An 18,265-nucleotide genomic window follows, 5' to 3' on the forward strand; every position below is an offset into this window, starting at 1 on the left:
AGCTGGGGAACAAGATGGGCCTGCTGGCCAGGAAGTGCTACTGTACATGGCATGTGTTTAAAAGAGGTTAACAAATTTGGAAAACTTAGGTTGACAAAGGTAAAAGAAACCTGTAAAGCTGAGATTCAAGAGCAAAACGCTTTGCCTTGGAAGTAGGAAAAGCTAAAGCTGTCAGTGTTTGTCTGGAAGCACTGGGGTTCTGAGAGTCCAGACGTTTTTCTAAACGTATTATTTTGGTGTATTTCTACTTCATCCCGGGTGAGCAACTTGGCCAAACCAAGTGAAGGGAGTTATTGGTATTTGCTGTCTCTTTGCTGGATTGCATATATTTTTAATCAATTATCCCATTTGAAATTTGTAAAATATTCCCAGACAGAAACTTTATTAAAGTACTGGAAAACATTTGGTTAAAGAGAAGGTAGTGTCTAATGACACTTTTCTTTATCAAAAAAACTTTATACCTAGAGATGGATAAAAATAGGAGGTAGAGAGAAGTGCTTCAGGATATTAGACAAGAAATTTGATACTTAACCAACCGAAATAAAGAAAACTATATCAGAAAATACTAAAATATAACTCCATGGATCTTGAAGCAGAGAGACGGTAGGGAGATGCTAGACTGCAGCAGGGCCCTGAGAAGATGAGGTGACAAAGGTTTCTCCTGTACCGTACACTGCTGGCTTGGAGCCACATCAACACAGAACCTAGAAAATGGAAAGCCCGAAACTTGAACTTCAGAGATACCAAAAAGTTCTCTAAAAGTGTCATCTTCGGCTGGGTGCCGTGGCTCACACCTGTAATCCCAGCACTTTGGGAGGCTGAGGAGGATGGATCAAAAGGCCATGAGATCGAGACCATCCTGCCCAACATGGTGAAACCCCATCTCTACTAAAAATACAAAAATTAGCTGGGCATGGTGGTGTGTGTCTGTAATCCCAGCTACTGGGGAGGCTGAGGCAGGAGAATTGCTTGAACCCAGGAGGCGGAGGTTGCATTGGGCCGAGATTGTGCCATTGCACTCCATCTTAGGTGACAGAATGAGACTCTGTCTCCCCCCGCAAAAAGGAAGTGTCATCTTCAAAAGAAGCTTGAAAATAGCATAGTGGAATGGAAAAAAACATGCATAGGCTTTGGAACTATTAATGCACAGCCTTGAATCTTGGCCTAAATACTTACTTTATCTGTAAGCCTCTGTTCTCTCATCTTTAAAAATGGGGATAATATTAGTACGGTTGCAGCAAAGACTCAATAACATCATTGTGTAAAGCATTTAGTAGAGAATACTGAGCTCAATGTAGAGTAAGCTTAGCAGTTGCTAACTGTGAGTAATGATGGGGATGGGGATGGTGGAGTCTGTCTTACAGTACATTTGCAAATCACATTTTGGGAGGTGGGCTGCTGGGTTCAGAAAGCACTAGTTAGGTTGCTCTGGTTTGACTCTGCCATGAGGAACCAGTGAGAAGTGGGACATTCAATGCTAAAAAGTCTGATATAATTGCCAAATACATTTATACTTTCAGATGCTTCCTGAAATTTCATTTTGGTGGGACTCAGGTGTGACCGAGTATGTTTCCAATGAAACTATATTTTATTCCTTTCCCCACCACAACCACCACAACACACACACACACACATAAACAAACACTAGCTATGCATAAAACAGAAGCAAATGAAGCCAAATCCACTCACACTGCAGTCCAGAAGCACAGCTAGATAGAAAGTAAGATGTGGCTTCTTTTCCTATAACTAATCTGACAAGATATCCATTTCTGTTGCACAGCTTAAATTTTTTAACATTTAGGTCTATCTGCTTTCAGACCTAGCCTTAACTTATCATTTAGACCATGACTTTGAGTAATAATTATTTCTTGGCACAAATTTTCAGCCTTCCAGTAGGCTTCCTCCTTCCCTTCCTGTTCCCACCACTCTCCCTCCCCATCTGTTTTTCCCCCTAAGGTGATGAATGGAAAAGAGGGAGAGGAGAAGGCAGTTGTGGCTTAAGGGTTCCATGACCTTCTAGGGGTGCAGGGGGAGTCCTCTGCCTGCTGGAATCTCTGGCACAGAGATCCTTGCCCACCTGGGGGATTGTGGTGCTTGTGAACTGGTGTTCTGGTCTCTCCCTCATGCTGGCCAGGGCCTGGTGCAGAGCCAGAGATACATGAGTATCCATGACGTCTTCTATCCAAGCCTAGCCTCCTCTTTGGGAGCCCCCAGTGCCACCACAAAGGGCCCTGGGAGACTCACAGGCTTCTCCTTATCATCCAGAAACCTAGACACAAAACCTCAGTGCCTCCCCTTGCCTGACCAAGCTGGTGTAGCGACAACTGGAAAGTTAGTTCTAAAGGGAAACTGGGAGCCAGAGCTGTCTCTGTCCTCAGTGTTCTTTCCACTTGTTCAAATACATCCATGGTCACAAAGGCCTTTTAATTTGGTTCTTGTCTCCCCTGCCCCAATCAGGGAGAATCATGGTCTCCTACTCCAGATAGAGTGAAACATATTACCTACCCTTCTGCCATGAAGCCATAGCCTTACTGTCCTGAGAAGGATGAGGCTTCTCTACTCTGTGGGGAGAACCAACAGGGTCTGCAGTCTTGGCCTTCGGTTTCTTGAAGGAGAGATTTAAATTTATTCTGGAAAAATCCTCTCTCAGGACAATAGCCTTATAAATAGGCCCCATAATGAGCACCAGAAGCTGAATGTTACCTGAGCTTTTACAATGGAAAAAAAATCCTAATTTTTTTCAACCCCTCCCATCTCCCACTCCCCCAGCTCCACCCACATACAGACATACATACATACACCACTTGAACCTGCCGACGTCCAAAGGGAGAAGGTAATAAAGTCTGAAAGAAAGAAAATAGCACGTTCATATTTCCAGTTTTAATTACACATGAAAGAAAAGTTAACAAGCCTTCTTAAATTAACCAATTCAGCCCCAGTGATATTTCTGAGATGATATGAAAGCTTGGTCTACACAGTTATCCAAAATACCTACGTGTTTTCTTTAACATGAAAGCAACATAGGAAATTATGCAAAGCACTTGGAAAGAATGTGTTCCTTCTGCAGAATGAAAGGAAAGGCCCCCTTCCTTTCCAGATCTAGCTTTTACTTTTAGGCCCCTGTTTATGTTTTAAAATGCCCTCAGTATTAGCAACACAACAGCCACCAAGACTTATTTTTAGAAAGAACCCCACTACCCTCTATTCCAAGACTGCTTTACCAAGAGAGTCTTTTCTGTTACATTTCATTTGTTCATGTACTACAATAAACACCTGATTCACAGCCCTTTGGGAATTACTGTTCTAAATATAACCACATGGAAAATTTAAATGATTCATAAATGAGTCTCTGAGATACATAGGCCCCAGCATAAAAAACAATCCAGCCTCAGCCAATTTCAATACACTGAACTGCGTAAGCTAAAAATTCATATATTGAAGCCCTACATCCTAATGTGACTGTATTCAGAGACAGGGCTTTTAGAAAGTGATTAAGACTGAATGGAGTCGTTAGAGTAGGTCTTAATCTGATAGGACTGGTGGCCTTATACGAAGAGGAAGAGAGAGAGAGAAAGATCTCTACATACATGTGTTAAGGAAAGGCCACATTGTGAGAAGGTGGATGAGGACATAAGGAGATGGACGTCTGAAAACCATGAAGCGAGTCCTCACCTCAGCAGAAACCAAATTGGCCAGCACCTTGATCTTAGACTTTTCAGCTCCAGAGCTGTGAGAAAGTGAGTTTCTATTGCTTAAGCTACCAGTCTATGGTATTTTGTTACCGTAACCTGAACAGTCTAATACACCAACCAAGATGAATAGCAACACTACTAGGTAAGATGGCTCTGCTCAACACCACCTTCAAAGGCAGTCTGAACATCTGAGTAGCGCTGTGTCTGTGCATGCATGCACGTTTGTGTGATGTGTATGTAGAGAAGACCTAATATTTTACTCTGAAGTATGCCCCTAGATATGTGAACATGTTCACTGAAGGTAAGCGTCCAATGGTCTTCACAAGTTTATTTTAGTTGATTGAAAGAATAGAGCAGTTTCTTGAATAAAGTGGAGAGATACGTCCTAGCCTAGTATCAGATGTTGCTCACAACTCTTTCATCTCTATGAATTTTGAAAACTTTGTGTTAAAAAATAAAGAATATTGTAAACTACTTATGCATAAGATGTTGATAGCAGAGAGAATCACTTGTTTATTTTAAAAAAGGAGAGAGCAATTGGGACAATTAGAAAAGGAATTCTCCCTTCCTTGTCTTTAGTTTGAAAAAAAATTAAGCATATACACATTTACAAGGAACTAATCTCTTTAGCTGCTTTACCTTAAGTAAGCCTCACAACAAGCCGAGGAGGCAGCTATTTTGCTGTCTCTGGCCCTTTCTAATCGAGTGACCTTAGGCAAGTTCCTTCAGCTCTCAGCAACTCGGCTTCCACACCTGTAAAGTGAGGACAACAGTACTACCCATATCTTGGCTTGTTGGAAAGATTAAATGAGATAATATATGTAAAATCCATAGATCAATGTCTGGTACAGAGTAGAAGCTCAATCAATGATAGACATGTTGACATTATCATTGCTGTTACTATTTTATAATTGTTATTTTATAGATCTGAACGCTGAGCCTCAGGGCACTCATGGAGCTTGCTGGAGGTTGCACAGCTAATAACTGACAGATCCATGATTCCACTCCAGATCCATCTGATACCAAAGGTGAAGCTTTTAAATCACCCACCCCTTTATCCTGTCTCTCAGCCATCTATACACAGGCACCATGTGCTTACAAATACAGCACTGCAAATACTCCTCACTTAATCAAGGGAAGAGTCCTTTCTTTTTTTTTTTAATATGTATTTTATTGTGTTTTAGGTTCTGGGGTACATGTGAAGAACATGCAAGACTGTTGCATAGGTATATACATGGCAGTATGGTTTGCTGCCTTCTTTTCCATCGCCTATATCTGACATTTCTCCCCATGTTAGCCCTCCCCAACTCCCCACCCCCTGCTCTCCCTCCCCTAGTTCCCCGCCACAGACCCCAGTGTGTGACGCTCCCCTCCCTGGGTCCATGTGTTCTCATTGTTCAACACCCACCTATGAGTGAGAACACGCAGTGTTTGATTTTCTGTTCTTGTGTCAGTTTGTTGAGAATGAGGGTTTCCAGGTTCATCCATGTCCCTACAAAGGACACAAACTCAGTTTTTTATGGCTGCATAGTATTCTATGGTGTATATGTGCCACATTTTCCCTATCCAGTCTATCATTAATGGGCATTTGAGTTGGTTCCAGGTCTTTGTTACTGTAAACATTGCTACAATGAACATTCGTATTAGTTAAGAGCTGGACCATTTACCCTTTCTCTGTGGGTGAGCAGCTTAGATCACTCCCTCAGAACAGCAGTGACTGAGCCATCCTAACGTTTCTTTGTCCCACTTACAGCCTTCCTTCTCACTCCACCTCCTGAATGTTGATAAATCAAAGAAATGTCAACAAAATGAAAACACTAAGTAAATATTTTCTGTAAGGATCATAGGAGAGGGGAATTTTCTTTTTCATCAAATATTTGATAACGTCTTAGGCTTTTTGATGTTCCTTTCTCAGACTTGGGACTGAAAGAAAGTGTATGAGTCATAGATATGACCAAGGGAGGAAAAGCAAATGAGTCACTTGCCTATTTGGACCTTCCGGCCTGGATGCTCCCTGGGATCAGCATCCCCAGAGGGCTGGCCTGGCCCATGCCACCTGCTGCAGCTGCCGGCTGAATGGAAAAGGGGTTTCTTCAGGAGACGCTGGGACTCCCAGAAAACAAGTGAGTCAGGGAAAGTGAGAAACATCGGAGCCTCAAGGAGTTGCCCTGTAATTTTTCCAAAAACCATTTTCTACCATCAGTTGAGAGGTTTCTTGTCCACATTTCATCACTTTTTATTCCTGGATGTACTCCTGCTACAAGCTAATCACTCCTTAAGAGCAAACACACACTTCAAAGAGTTGTCATCCTGTGTCCTCTCCTCCCCATTAAAGCAAGCTGAAAGTGTTTGGATTCATGCATCCTTTGACAGATAAATCTCTGTTTCCTTTACCGTTCATTGCTCCCTTTATTGCTCTATTGGAATCTGTCCAGCCTGTATCCTTCTGGTACCAAAGTGCCCCTCATTGAAGCCCACGCTGCTGGACTTAGTCTCTGGGAGTTGGAGGGAGAAGAATTGCAGTGCCCCTCAGCCCACTGTGCTATGGACCTTTAGAAACTTCCTCTCAATCAGCTAGTCAATGAATCACATTTAAAACCCAGGCTCCCCATCCGCTTCCTTTCAATCTCTCTCTCTCTCTCTCTCTCTCTCTCTCTCTCTCTCTCTCTCTCTCTCTCTCTCTCAGAGTACCATTTCTTTATGCTCACTCTGTTTTTTTCAGTGAGGATTTTGGTGCCTCGTAGCCATGAGTTTTAATTCCCACATCCTCTATTATTTTGCTTGTAGAGCTTGCCAAGTTTATCAGTCCACCTGGGCCTCAGTCTCCCCATCTTGGCAAGGAGATAACAGTTCCCATTTCCTGGTGCTGAGTGAGGATTTGGGGCTGGGTAGGTCAGTCAGGAGCACTCCGGCGCTCTTCAGTCCGTCTCTCTCAGCCCGCATCATCCAATGACTTATTTTTCCCCAGGGGCAATCCCCTAACTCCCCACCACCAATAGTGATTTGGTGACAATTTTCCATTTATATTTTTTCTCACAGGAGAGCTCCCTATATTTTTCCCTCCAATTTCACCAAGATTGTAATTCTATTGATAGCCAATTCTGAATCGTCAGCAAATTATGTCAGCAGGTTTATTTTCCTCATCCAAATACACAATAAAAAAAGTGCTTCTGTTGGCTTGTTTCACAAATGTGCTTAAAACTTCTCTTCACAGAATTTATGTCACTTGTATATGTAGTTATGCACTGCATAACGACATTTTGGTCACTGACAGACCGATTATATGATGGTGATCCCATAAGATAATAACACTATATTTTTACCTTTTCTATGTTTAGACATGTTCAGATACACAAATGCCATTTGGATACCATTGTGTTTCAATTACCTACAGTTTTCAGTATAGTAAAATACTGTGCAGGTTTGGAGCCTAGGAGCAATATGCTGTATCATATAGCTTTGATAGGTAGTAGGCTATACCATCTAGGTTTGTGACAGTACACTGTATGAGGTTCACACGACAAAGCCACCTAATGACGCATTTCTCAGAACGTGTTCCCATAGTTAAGCAAGACATGACTAAAAATCCAAACATGTAAACTGAAAAGTGCCAGAAAGGCTGCCATTGTGAGCATAAGTAATTTTGCCAGAAATATTAAAATACCCTCAGGTGATTTTTAAAAATAATACTTCAAGCTTTGCTCATGGGGACAAATGCCAGATACAGGTGACGGGGGGTGGAGGCAGAAAACCACCTTGCCATGTATGTACCCATGCAACAATCCTGCAGGATCTGCACATCCACCCCAGAACCTAAAGTACAATTTAAAAAAAAAGCAAACAAAAAAGATAAAGCTGTCAATATAATGTATTTTCATTTTGTGAGTATTAATTGCCCTTAGGTGTGTTTGCATTTATTTTCTTTGCCTTTCTAGGGTGTTAAAAGGCTTGCAAATAATTTGTTCACTGTAAGTTTGATCATCTATTTCCTTCTTTTTAGAATAGCATACAAACGTCTAACACTAAACTTTTAGATATTTATAGACAGTGGTCTCCAACCAAACAAAACAATTAAATCTGTCATTTAAATTCAACCAGCCATTCCTCCCTCCACTTTCAATATAGCTTGATTTTCCAAATTTCAGTCGTGGAACAGTTTCAAGTCCAACTAAAAGAACCACAAGGGAATTATACTGGTATGTGCCTTTTATTAAGTTGATTATTTTAATAGTCATGCTAAATCCACCTGATCCCATTCCGCAAACAACCAATGGTCAACAGCAATGAATTAGAGTACATCTCTATTAACTGTTCTGCTGTCAACCCAAGGATCATTCTGTTTACTTAAGATCTTTGTCCATAAAAAGGATCTTAAAATTACAAGCCCAGCTAACATTATTAATCCTAGGAAGAAAAAAGGAAAATGTTCACATTCAATAGTATTTCTGATAGATTACCATTTTAGTTCAGAATATGAATTATGACTAAACAAACAATTAGGCTAAAAGGAAAACATCTCAATTCATTCACCATTGGAGACTAGCCATTACTTCTACCGAAAAAGTTTCAGGGTTGGCAATTTGTTTTCACTATGATCTAAAACATAATCTAACAGTTACAAACTGAATCAATCCATAGCAGCCGATTGTTAGTATTAACATATTAATGACAAGATCGAAACTATAAAAAAGAACAAATCTTCATGCAGACCAGAGATTGCAAGTGTAAGCACTTTCAAAGGCCAGGTAGATGAGTGAGTGAAACAGGCTTCAGGCGGCAGGGGCCAGAGGAAAGCTTCCCTTCTACCCTCTGAAGGTTTGCTGAAAATGAACTGACAATAAACAGATTAATAAGAGAAAAGACATACTCTTATTCAACATGCATAGCACATGGAAATTGCAGAATAATTGCTCAGTAACCCAATGAGGTCTAGATGTTTATGTGCCCGTCTTCCTAGGGGAAGTAGAGATGAAGCATAACAATTTTAAGGAATAGTAATGTACCTGGAAGACAGAAATTAACCTGTAAATGATTCTCTTTGTAATTTGAATGAGCCAGAGGGGCAGTCATTATTTTGGGTAAAAGTCTCTCCAAGTGTGATTGCATTTCTCAATCTTCTTTTCTGGATTTTAGGGAGGGAATGGAAGGCAACTGTGTTCTCTTTGGCAAGTCTGTTTTTAAAGTAGATAAGAGAATGTCAGAGAAAAGCCTCATCTGGTGCTTTGGGAGAGACAGAAGGCTGAGAGATAGGGCAGGGTTGAGGGGGAGAGAAGAGAATTATAGAGACGTTGAGGCTACTCCTTTTGAAACCACCTTTGCAAAGATCATGACAGTGAGAGAAGTCCAGCATGGCTGACCCAATCTAGCCTCACAGGCTGGCTGTCCTCACTCATTCCTGGGAATAGGCCAAGCTAATAGTGGGAGAAATTTAGTTGATATTTTTACTTTGAAGCAAGGATAATACTCCCTCTTTTAAACTGCACCCTCCTTGTTTAGGGGCTGAAACTGCCTTTGTAAGACTAATGAAAGGCTACAAGATTAGGATTATGGGAGGATCCCAAATTCTGCTAAAAGGTATGCATAGTTTCTACAATCTCTTACTATTGAGGAGTCATATGACCAGGTCACAAGATTTGTGACCAATTGCTCCTATAGATCACTATAATAGAACCTAAGATTGGTCTTTTGAGATGTTTTACAGACTGTTGCATTCTGGCAATTGACTGACCCCACCCAGACTTGTGACTCATCGTTCAACTGGTTCCATGACCCCCCACACCCACCCAGAGGGCAGACTCAGTGCACAAGGATCATTTTCCACATTCTTATGATTGCATCCTCAATTAGTCAGCAGCACCCATTCTCTAGTCCCCTGCCCACCAAATTGACCATAAAAACCTCTGAGCCTTTGCAGAGGCTGATTCACATGCTAACTCCAGTTGTCCTGCATGATCAGCCTTGTATTAATTAAACTCTTTCTTTACTGCAATACCATGGTCTCAGTGAATTAGTTTTGCCTGTGCAGCAGACAGAAGAACCCATCAGGTGATTACACTTTAGTTCGGCATATCAGAGCACCATATTCTGGGGTATCATTTCCTGAGCCCCGACAAGAACTGGAGACTGTAGACCTAAGCTAAGGGGCAGTTGCTACTTGATTTCAGCCATTTCATGACAAATGAAAACACAGCCCCACAAGATTTTTGGATTTTTTGAGAGAAACCAAAAATACTAGATTGTCTCTCTTTTTTTTAATGTGCAATATCTTCCCTTATTAAAGTTTTTGAACTAAATTGACTTTGTAAACCACTTGATGCGGGCCAAAAGGAAACACACTTTGGGACAACATTCAGCTCACATGCTGCTAATGCTGCTAATATATGACCTTTAATTTAGATTGCATGACAGAGACTGGATGAATACTCAGCAAACCTGCCTCCTGTTCTTTCTGAGCACACAGCTAAATTATATTTCCCAGTCTCCCTTGCAGTTAGGCCAGAAGAATATGGGAGGGAACAATGTACACTGCTGCCATGCTTGATCCTCCACTCCCTCCCTCTCCCTGCCTCTCTGCCAGCCAGATGCAGGGGACCTAGGAGGACTCTAGGGTACTGAAAGATGACAGAACCTCAAGGTGTAAGAAGCCTGAATGACTATAGAGAACTGCCCTGCCGACCCACCACAGCAGAGACCTGCACTGCACTGTGAGGAGAGAAAGAAACCTTTTCTAAAGCCCCAAGATTTGGACGTGATTAGTTACAACTGCTAGCAGAACCTGATTAATACAGGTTGTTAGGAATTTCTCCTTTTTATGTGTCAATAATTATGTTTTTCGGCCCTTTTGATTCTGAAGCAGTTAAACTTCAAAAGTAACAATTTTTTTTCATGCTGAAGCAGTAGGAAAATAATACTAGTACTGTATTTTATGTCCACTCTGTTTTTTGAGATTGCAAATGAGCATATGTTTCCATATCCAAACTGCTTTCATTAAGAAGCTTTGCTGCTGGAGAAAAGAAGCCTTCCCTGGTAGAAAGCACTCTGACAGCAAAGGCAGGGTTAGGTAAAGAGATGTCTGCATCCCACTGCCATACCCTTGGGCCCCTTTCCCCATCATGCTTTCATATTTATGGGTGATCTAAAACCCTGTTACGTCTTGAATAGCCTGAATGGCCATGTGTTAAGTAGAAATCATAGTGCTTCCTTCCTCTCCTCTTACACTTTAGTTCTTCTGTCTACACCTTCACTTTTAGATGCTTGAAACTCCTGTTTTTAACATTCATTCACCCCAATAGAAATATGACATTAGAATATTTTAACCATTTTATTTAAAATCAGTTACTGTTGTGGACACCTGAATAATTTCTAAATCAGGAAGATGTGCATGAATAGTAAACAGAAAAAATACTGAAGAATGCAATTTGTATGACCCCCTGTGGTTCATTCTCAGAATGGAGAATTCTGTTTTCAACAGTAAATAAATCCATTGGAACACAATAAATTTTTTTAAGTAGCAAAACAGCCTTTGCAATCATGATAGTCATTTTCCAGATGAATTAATGTACAAATACTTGAACATCAGAAAATAAAGTGGAAAACTCAGGAGTGTTGTCGACTTGCAGTTAGACTGGTCCCTGAATTGGATGCTAAGGAGCCTTCATGGGACAATAACAGCCTTTTTATCATGGTCACTGAGACCCTGGGGAGTGCATCCCATCCAGCTGTGGTCCACAGCACAGAAGAAAATGCAGCACTAGGAGAGAGTTCACAGGAGTATCATACATTTGATGATGAGATGATAACCAGATCTCCTTAGAGAAAGAAAATCTATAAAGCACCTAAGACACAGTTTCCAAGCAGATAAAGGGCTTTGCTTTCTCTCTTTGAAGAGGGAAAAAGATACAAGTACACAACAAGAAAAAGTTGACTCAGTTTCCATTCTTTGGGGACTTGATTAGACAGTGAGCCAGAGAATGTAGGAGGAACATTTCCACTGCATTCCCACCATGTCTGAAGAGGATGCCTCAAGTGATGCGATCAGACTGCTCTCTGCTCGTCACACCGCCCATCTTCTATGCAGATTATTCTCTACTTCTTCTGGGGCTATGCCCCTCTCCCTACACAGCTGGGTATTATCAGAAGTGACCTGTCTTCTCACCTATTCAGTGTTAACTCCAAAGTGGGCAGAACTGATAAACTAGGCTTTGAAAGAATTAGTATTTTTTAAGTGACAAATAAGTCTTGATTCCTAATTCTATTTTGTTTACCTTCCCAATGGATACTCACCATGACCTTGCAAGGTAGGATTTTACAAGGTAAGCACCATTATTGCCCTCATTTTACTGATGAGGAGACTGAGACGGGGAGAGGTTAAGTAACTTGCCCAAAGTTGTAGAGCTAGCCAAGGTGGAGCTAGGACTTGAACCCAGGGGGACTGGTTTCAGAACCCTTTTACTGTAGCTGCTGTATCATACTGACAAAGCTAGGTAATGACTGGGAATGGAAGATGTCAACCATTATTGTGCTTTAAGTCATTTTTGCACTAGGATTATTGCTCCAAACAGACCTTAAAGTAAGAGTAGACCCTAGGATATCTGGGAGTTTGAGTCATGAAAAAGTTTAGTTTTTAAGGTAGTGGGTGTCAGTCCTCGCACTGGGCAAAATACTGAGAAACGTTCGAGAAGAGCTACATCCGTTTCTAAGTATTGGGAAACTACCTGGAAATGACTCAGATCGGAGAAAATATATGAGTCAAACAGAGATTGAGTATCTTATCAATAATTTTGGCAAAATCAGATCAAAAAGCTGGGTTTTATAAATCAGGCAGTCAGGGTTTTATGTTTTCCTTGATTATGCTAATTTTGGTTTTCCATAGCTTTCAGAAGAGGCGCTTTTGCCTTTTCTGAAATACAAAATAAGAAAGTTCATTGATTAACTGCTTTGCTTTGAGGTCAGAGGACTTAACTGGGTATCGGATCTTGGGTGATACAGGAGGTAACAGGAACAAGGAAAAGAAGGGGGCTTTGATTTTGCCCACACTTGAGCTATAGAGAGAACACAGAAGCAATGGAGTTGTCAATGGTTGTAGCAGAGGAGGTCAAAGTGGAGGAACCCCAAAGCGAGAGGGCACTGTCATCAGGGTTGACCCACTAATCATCCCACTCATCCCAGATGAATGCTTTGCCCAGAGCACTCATCGGTGCCAACTTCCTTAGAAGTCACCAAGTTTTAGTAAGGCCAGTTGCTCTCTTTCACCTTCACCTGTCGGCAGCCCTTCATCAGAACTGAATTATGTCACAGGAGCTGTGCAGTGGAGATCTGTCTCCTCCCCTCGTACAAACTCAGGGAGGAAATGAGTCTTCTGAGGTGGGACTTTCTCAAAGGTTAGGAGCCTGAAGGAGGAGAAACAAAGCTGAGAAAAACACCCTGGATGACAGGGCCCTAAGCAGCTCCACTTCACTTTAAAAATGTCAGTATTAGTTCTCTAAGAATGCTCTCTTTCAAGACTGTCAACTCTTCTAGGTTCTTTAAATTTCTGTGCAATTTAGAATCAGCTTGTCAGTTCTACACACAAAAAAGTCCTAAGGATTTTGACTGAGATTATGTTAATGCATAGATCTGGAGTTCACAAACTTTTTCATTTAAGAGTCAGATAGTAAATATTTTAGGTTTTGAGAGTACAAGCAGCCATAGGTAATATGTGAGTGAAGGGTAGGAAATACATTTTAAATAGCTTTTAGTCCACAGAAAAAGCAGTGAACAAGATCATGTTTTAGGGTATGGCTGTGTTCCAATAAAACTTTATTTACAAAAGCAGGCAGTGGGCTGCATTTCGTCCATGTGTCATAGATTTTTTACCTCTGTTATGGACTAATTGGCATATGTACAATATTAAATCTTCTAATCCATAAATATAACATATCCCTCTATTGATTTAGGTCTTTTTATTTTGACTCAACAATATTGTATTGTTTTCAGTATACAAGTATTGTACACTTTTGTTAAATATATATATTTTTTATGTTCTTATAAATGGGCTCAAATTGACTTTTTATCAGTGACATCTATTTCAGAAAGCATAGGACTTATAATTTATTCTCTATTATCAAGGATACAACTAATATTTTGTTACTAAATTATGTTCAAAAATAGAGGTAGAATAAAATTTAAAAATCAATCTGGACAATCTACCTTTAAAAGCACATTGACTTTTCCCCCTTCAATTTAGTGCTCCCAAATAAATACTTTTCTAAAAAACAACTCTGAGGAACAGAAAATGTAGAATTAAAATTACACAGAATCATCTCTCCACAAGTCACTTGTGGGTAGGGCAAGAATGGCTCATTTTTTAAGAATGGCTTACTTAAAAAAAAAAAAAAACAGATTTACCGTCATAATTATACCTTGCTTAGAACAACCTTAAATCAGTTTGTAGCACACCTATTTGCTTCTGGGTTACCAAGAAATTGGGTCTGGGGTTAAAAATGCTAACACTAAAAGTTCTCAAACTACAAAACCATCAGCAATGAAAGGTGCCTGGTGCTGAATGTGAATGTCAACGCAGAGGTAAGGAACATGGGCTTTGGTACTCACCCTGCCTCTTCCACACTCTGAGACCTTGCACAAGTCATGCAGGCCTCCCATATCCCAGCTTTCTTGCGCGAAAACTGAAAACAGTATCATGGTATTCTTGATATAGAAGCTGATGAAAGAAAAGAAAAGAGAAAAGAAAGGAAGGAAGGAAGGAAGGTAGGTTACCTATTTCACAAAGTTGTGGTGAGTATTAAATGAGATTTATACAAAATTCTTCTGACAGCACTGAGACACAGCACATGTTCAATAAGAAAGATATTAGAATGTTTCTATTTTTATGAAGATGAAATTGGTGATGATGAAGCTTATGTATGTTTGTTATAAAGCTTATGTATGTAGCAAGTATGTTCTAACTTCCTCCACCATCCATATAAGAAAAAAAAACAACCCAACCTAATAAATGGCTCAGCTTCCAATAGTCAGCTGGAGAAGGGGGAGTAGAAATGAGGGAAATTGGTGTTGTGGAAACAAACAAATAATAATTCCTCCTCACTAGGCATCAATCTAAGAAAGGAAGGCCCAGAAAAGAACACTGAAGTCCAGCTCTGTGACTCTATTCCATTACCACAGAAAGAAACAAAATTTCCCTTAAGGGTCTCTGCTTCTGGTCTTTCAGATCCCAAATACGTGATTCACTGTTTCATGTCAAGGCTCCAAATGAAGACCCTAAGATTTTTCCTAAAAAATACAGCACAGTGAGCTTCCCAGGAGCTAGGTTTTCCCCAGGGGGAAGTAGCTCACCTTCCAGTAAGACCAACAATAAGCTGATCGTTAATGTACAGTGTCCAACAAAGACAAGAGGTGAAGTCTGAAAGAGTTAAGGGAAGGAAATATACTTGAAATAGCTTTTACTCCACAGAAAAAGCAGTGAACAAGATCATGTTTTATGTGGATAAATTTGGCCCTTTTTAATATGAAAAATGGCCCACCATGCAGCATAAACACTCTTTTGGACCATTCCTTTTAAAAATACATCCATTTATCTTTCATTATATTTTATTGTTGCTACATTTTATTATAAACATTATGAACAGAGTCATTCACATAGGAAAAGAGTCAAGAAAGCAGTACTTATGAGAGGCAGTGATGAAATGCTGAAACAATGTGTGTGTGCGTTTGTGTGTTTGTGTATGTTTTCACATTTTTCTTTGCTTTCTCATTCCTTATATTAAATTTCTATTGAGATGCTTGTTGCTTCTTTAGGACTCTTAGAATTGTTTTCTGTGTAAGTCAAGTAGTGTGCTGAGCATGGTACCTGACAGGTTTATTTAAATTTTCTTTATCCTTTCGGTATCAATCATTCCATCTCATATGCACTTATGTTCAAGTCAACAAAAATTTTGACAATGGCTACAAAGCACTGGCTCTTTCCACCTGTCACCCAACTTCTAGAGAATCTCAAAAAAATCTCTGATCTCCTTATAATCCTGTGGGATTCAAAGATGGCACTCCTGAGTGTGCCATGTTCACATGGTCTATGAGTAGCTCTACCTTCTGCTGCTCTCTGCAAACTCAGTGATATTTCTTCTGACTCATGGGCTGCTTCACACCTTCCAGAAGTCTCTTATTCTGCTCCAGATATGTAGGGCTTTCCCAGGAGAATCCTAAGAATTGGCTCCTAATCTGTTCCTTACCAACCCCCATCCCCAACCACTGATAGTTATTTATTGAATGCCTACTATGTGGTAGGCATTGTAGTAAACACCAAGAACATCATAAGGCCTATTTCAGGCTCTCAAGGATATCACAGAGCAGTGGGAAGCACATATGAAATCAACAACTGTGTGATAAGATTTGTTATGTACAAGCACACGTTTAAATGTGGATGGGAAGGAAGAGGTTAAAAGAATGGTTATCGGCCGGGCGCAGTGCTGTAATCCCAGCACTTTGGGAGGCCGAGGCATGTGGATCACGAGGTCAAGAGATCGAGACTCTCTTGGTCAACATGGTGAAACCCCGTCTCTACTAAAAGTACAAAAAAATTAGCTGGGCACGGTGGTGCGTGCCTGTAATCCCAGCTACTCAGGAGGCTGAGGCAGGAGAATTGCCTGAACCCAGTAGGCGGAGGTTGTGGTGAGCCGATATCGTGCCTTTGCACTCCAGCCTGGGTAACAAGAGCAAAACTCCATCTCAAAAAAAAAAAAAAAAAAAAAAGAATGGTTATCAGAGAAGGTGATGTTGAAGAGACAATGCATTGAAAGATTATATAGGAATTAGCCAGATAGAAGAGGAAGAAGGCAGGAGGATGCTAAGGCAGGGAGATCAGCATGTGCAAAAGCATGGAGTAACCAAACAGTGGGCTTGGTTTGAGGAAATGTAAGAAACTCGGTATGACTGAATGAAGAGGGATTTAAGGAGTCAAGAGAGATGAGGATAACATGTAACATGTTGATTGCATGACTTATGGGAAGTAATCATAGGCAACTTGTGTTTACTTAAAAATGACCCTTCCACCCAAGGGGAGATACAGTGATCACGAAGGTGGTTTTCCCAGGGCCAGGCTTATCCATTGCATTCCGGATGTGCTGACCCCTGAGATTTCCCCAAATGTGGGAAACTCGACTGCATAATTTGTGGTAGTGGGGGACTGCATTCGCGCTTTCCCCTGGTCAAAAAAAAAATGACCCTTCCAAATTTATTTAGTGGGGCACTTTTCTCCTGCTTATGAAACACATAAGGTCTGAAATCATGATTTCATTGCCTACTCATTTCTGGGCAAAGGATAATCTTAAAGCCCCTCTAAGTTTCCAATCATAATCCATATTAGGAAATCAGAAAGTCTAGTCCAAGCTACTTTCAAAGGCTTTAAAACTCACTGAAAGGTGGAACTTCTCTGCGTTCATCATGCTAAGTCCTGGTTAATAGCCACCTGCCTCTGGCAACAAGGGTGTGATTGGCTGCAACTCTGTCTGCATCCCTTCTTCTCCCCCATTTATTGGTTACTGTTTCTGCCCCAACCAGGATGAAAAAAGATATGGAAGAGAGAAGTAAAAGGATAAAGCATTTCTAACTTTGCCAAGTAGCATTGTACTTCTGCTCTTCAGCACATGGTTAAAGCTGACTCTCTCTCATGGGGCATCTTCATGAGTTTGGGCACCTTCAGTTCTTTGGATGTTTATGTCCCTGGGGATTCCTCCCTATGTTTTCTGTTTTCTTAATTCAGACAGATGTAACCCTGTTCTTATCATTTGCAAATCCTTCCCAAGTCCTCAGAAATTCAGTGTTAACTTTAGCTTCTTGCCAGGGTCCTCCAGCCATGTAGGTGATCTTATTGGACAGAACCTAAGCCAGGGCACACTGGTTAGTCCCTGTGGCATAGTCATACAACCTTTGTTCCCATTCGGTCTGTGAGTGCAGGTCCAACCTATTGTTACTGCCTCTGCGCTGACACCACTAGTCCTGTTAGCTTTACCTGGGCATGAACCAGGTATCACCCCCGCAGATATAGAGTCTCTGAGAGAGCTCATGAAAAAATGTCCTATTGTGGGTTAAATCATGTCCCCCAAGAGATATGCTAAAGTCCTAACCCCAGTACCTCAGTATGTGACTTTATTTATAAGTAGGATTACTGCAGATTCAATTAGTTAAGATGATGTCATACTAAAGTATGATGGGCTCTTTTTCCAAGGGGAGGAGGAGGAGAAGAAGAAGGAGGAGGAGGAGGGAGGGAGGGAGGGAGAGGGAGGAGGAGGGAGGGGGAGGGGAAGGAAGGAGGAAGGAGTAGGAAGGAGGAGGAGAAAGGAGGAGAAGGAGAGTCAAAGACAAAGGCAGGAAATTTGAGTGATCCAAGGAATGCCAAGGACTACCATCCATCACCAGAAGCTGGGAAACAGACATGGAACAGATTCTTCTTCAGAGCTCTCGGAAGGAAATAACTCAGCTAGTGCTTCCATTTCAGATCTGTAGCATCCAGAAATGTGAGAGAGTAAATTGCTGTTGTTTTAAGCCTCTCAACTTGTAGTATCTAGTTACAACAGCCCTGG

At 40.9% G+C, this 18,265-nt stretch overlaps 1 long non-coding RNA gene and 1 other non-coding gene across 2 annotated transcripts in view; both read left to right on the forward strand.

Moving 5' to 3' along the window:
* Positions 1–7,542, forward strand: part of LOC118151545 (uncharacterized) — a 75,288-nt gene extending 67,746 nt beyond the window's left edge. The window contains exons 5-7 of the long non-coding RNA XR_013532643.1: positions 4,618–4,720; positions 4,877–4,918; positions 5,608–7,542. This is a non-coding gene — a long non-coding RNA (uncharacterized LOC118151545). The remainder of the gene's footprint in view (positions 1–4,617; positions 4,721–4,876; positions 4,919–5,607) is intronic.
* Positions 7,543–16,726: 9,184 nt separating this feature from the next.
* On the forward strand, positions 16,727–16,890 carry LOC118151698 (U1 spliceosomal RNA). Its single transcript, XR_004740135.1, has one exon. It is a non-coding gene; the product is annotated as a U1 spliceosomal RNA (small nuclear RNA).
* Positions 16,891–18,265: the final 1,375 nt, after the last annotated feature.

Source organism: Callithrix jacchus, chromosome 2 (assembly GCF_049354715.1).
Source record: "Callithrix jacchus isolate 240 chromosome 2, calJac240_pri, whole genome shotgun sequence".
Lineage (NCBI taxonomy): Eukaryota > Metazoa > Chordata > Mammalia > Primates > Cebidae > Callithrix > Callithrix jacchus.